The sequence below is a fragment of the Squalius cephalus genome, assembly GCF_949319135.1.
Source record: "Squalius cephalus genome assembly, chromosome: 18".
Taxonomy (NCBI): domain Eukaryota; kingdom Metazoa; phylum Chordata; class Actinopteri; order Cypriniformes; family Leuciscidae; genus Squalius; species Squalius cephalus.
Window position 1 is genome coordinate 28,153,537 of NC_137139.1, and position 3,585 is coordinate 28,157,121.

Consider the following 3,585-nt stretch of genomic DNA (forward strand, 5'->3'; position numbering starts at 1 on the left):
TATAAGCCTATGTGGTTGAACAGCTAAATGTTGTCTAAGTGACCGTACAACAATAGTGAAGTGTTGTAATGTCTAAGTGTTGGTCTCAGTGTAGACAGGTAGGTTAGTGATGTGGAAACTTTGTCACTCAACTAAGTGAGGGAAAGAGAGAAAAAGGTTAAAACAAATCTCAATTGAAATGTTTTTTTTTTTTCAATGGGAGAAATATATTTTTTTTTATAAATATTTTCTATCAACGAAAAGCTGGTTTAAACTCGTGCTGTGAGGACTATGTCACTCACTGAGTAAGGGAAAAAGAGAGAGAGGTTAAAACCAATTTCACTAAAACAAGAAAGAAAATTCTTAAGTGGGAGAAATATTATTTTTCTCGTAAATGCTTCCTATCGGTGAGAATCTGTTTCCAGAAAGGTAAACAATATTATTGTTTATGTTTACAAGGAAAAATAATACAATAATAATGCTGATACCTTTTTCCGAGTTTTACAGGATTGACACCACACACCGTCAGTTGGACCGCTTACAGCTGGGATGCTATGAAGGCGACGGTTGCTCAACACTTGTCTCTGTTAACTGATCTTGGATAAGATGTTAAATTGTAAATTGTGTTTACAAAGACAGAGAGAGTATGGAGAACAAGAGAGGGTTTGATTACAAATCAAATACCTAATAATTGTTTTCTTTGGAAAAATGATCTTTCTCTTTCTTTAGACTCGATTGATGGTTCTTCCAGATTTGTTTCCCACAAATGTGAAGGATGGGAAGGCAGGACAGAACAGGAAGGATGTATGAAGGAAAGGAGGGAAGGAGATTGGATCCACAAATGGCTCTGGAGCCTTTGTCAACCTACGAGTATAGAATTGATAGTTGCCAACAACTAAACATTCACAAATAAAACTTTGTAAGAGAGGTTTATCTCTGATTTATTTGAAACTTGTAGTGAGATGCCAATGTCTCCTATTGAGGCTCAGGTGTTTCACTCCCAAGCTAGGAATCAAAAGAGAAATTTAGTAATTATGAAAATTATGAAATTAGATTTATTAAAAATAAATCTAGAAATCATTAGAAATTACCTGTTTAGAAAAATAAAACTTCAATCTTGATTTAATATTATATTTCCCTTTTTTAAATCAAATTAGAATTTGGCAATTAATAATCATAAACCAGTATTTTCTTTTTCAAGTAAAATGCAGGTAAGCAAAATATGAGACAGGTAAAATAGGAAGGAAGAAAAGACCAACAGGTGTAACAATCAAGGTGTTAAATGGTTAAATCACTTTAACGTTGTTCAAACAGACCCTGCATTTAACCACTGATGTTAATATTAATGATAACCGTAAATAATGCTTAAGGCTTTAGCATAGGTTAGGCCTCAATGTAAACAACTACTTAGCTTAGCTTTAGCTTAGCTTAGCCACAAATGGGTTTTGTTTCAGTTTGTTTACACTGTGGCGTTGGTCAGAGTTCACCCGGAAGCGTTGGTTAAGACTTCCGTGTCACGATTGTAACTATGGCGACAAAACAAACGATAGTGGGCAAACAGTGAATTGCAGTTTGTAAACAGTAATGCATGCTACATGAAATGTCGGCGCATTTCAACAATGTTCAAAGAAATATGCACGTACAGTTGATAATATTATGTGAAATGACGGCGCATTTTAAACTGTACAAATGGGACACCACTCGTAGCTGTTTTTACGACGTGGGGCTTCACTCAGTTTGTTAGGAGTGAGATTAACTTTAAAGGGCAGCTTTGTGCTGTAATAGATGGAACAATTATAGCGATCTCTGTAGATCGTCTCTGTGCAATTTTATCTGAGCACACGAAGACAACAGGGTTTTTAACTGTTGGTTGAGTTTCAACGTCAAGCTTTACTTGAATACAACTTTAAATAATTCCTATTCAACTACACTCGGACATACGCAGTGTTTACACGAGAATTAATTGAACAGACACAGATAAGCTTATAGTTTATCACGGGAATTGCCGTGGGACACGCACGGACAACCTGATAAATAAAGACTAATCTGTGAGGAGAATATTCGTCCCTGTGGAACACGCACTGAGTGACGATCAGATAAATAAGGACTAACGTTCACGTTAGACGAGGAACACGCTCGTCCGTCCTTACATGGTTATTTTAATTACTGCAGTTTTAATTTCATTCAGCTCTCTGACTGATACAAACACACATAACGTTAGCTATTTGAAAGACTCTGGAACACGCAGATGTCTTAAGCTATAATTAAAGTATTTCAGAATCGAGGGACACGCTCAATTGTTACCTTATCGTTGCGTGGGATCTTATATCTTGGGTTATTTTACTGCAGTTTGAATAAAATAACAAATAAAAAGAATAAAATGGGGAGGCAGACTAGACTAGAGTAACAGCTCAGACATTCATTCAAACAGAGCGCGCGGCGCGCGCTGCATACGTCATACACACAGACTCGGAGGTTCGGATCTCTCCTCCGCATAGGCTACTATGAAAATATAATTACTTCGTATATGCTTACAATTTTAGGTTAAACTTCCCGCATTATTCTCCACCAATATAATGTAGGATATTTGTAATTTGTAGTGATTACAATTTAGCTCAAAGGAATTATTAATTAATTTATAGGGAATTCAAAAGAGTCACTTATTACAACCGAGCAAATGACTCGTTCGCGGTTCATTTGAACTGGCTGTAACTATCAACTCTGCAACGGATATAAATATCCGAACTATAGTGAAACACTATGTAGTTAGCAAGGTAACTTAGATCAGAAGTTTAAGACATTAAATTTGTAAGCAAAATAACACAAGTAATATTTCTCTTTAGAATACAAACAAGACTTTATTGATTATTCTAACACATAAAACTAATATCTAACACAAACACACACATACACATTCATACGCGTTGCAGAAAGAAAAGAGTAAGGAAAGATTAAGTTTTAAGAGTGAATTTAAGAGTGAGATGATGTAATCCCAAGTTTCTATGCACTTATAAGACACAACCTGAATGAACCATCAATCATTAGTTTAACCTATCGTTTCCTAGGTTATTAAATCTGTATCAAATACACCAGTTCAGCTTAAGAGTCTGGAGGCAGTACTTGCTTGTCTTTGCTTTTGGGGATTCCCTTTTGTTGCGTGAAAGGGGTTTTCCCGGTCCGTTCGTTGGCTGGTCTCCTCGTGCCTGATGTCTGGGTCACGTGGTCAGTCACGTGGCGTGCTGGCGGAATGAAAGTCTTTGTTTGAAGCTGGCTTTGCAGAAGAAACGTGGCTCGAAATCTTGTCGCAAAACTTAACTTAGAACCGAGACTCACAACGGAAAAGAAAGGAAACTAAGAAAAGAAAGGAAATTGAGAGGAGTAGATGATGGCTTGAATGAAGCTGTTTAACCCATGTTCTTCAGATCTTGATTTGGGTTATTTCGTCTGCGCGTTTTACATGGTTACTCGTCTGTCTTAGATCTTCATCTCCCGCTGCATTTTTGGTTCTGCACTAAAACTCTCAACTTTGTTCTGGTGTTAAGATTTTAAACTCAAATGTCCGCCCAGCCTCCTGGATCAGTTCTAACCAATTAGACACTGTCTTTG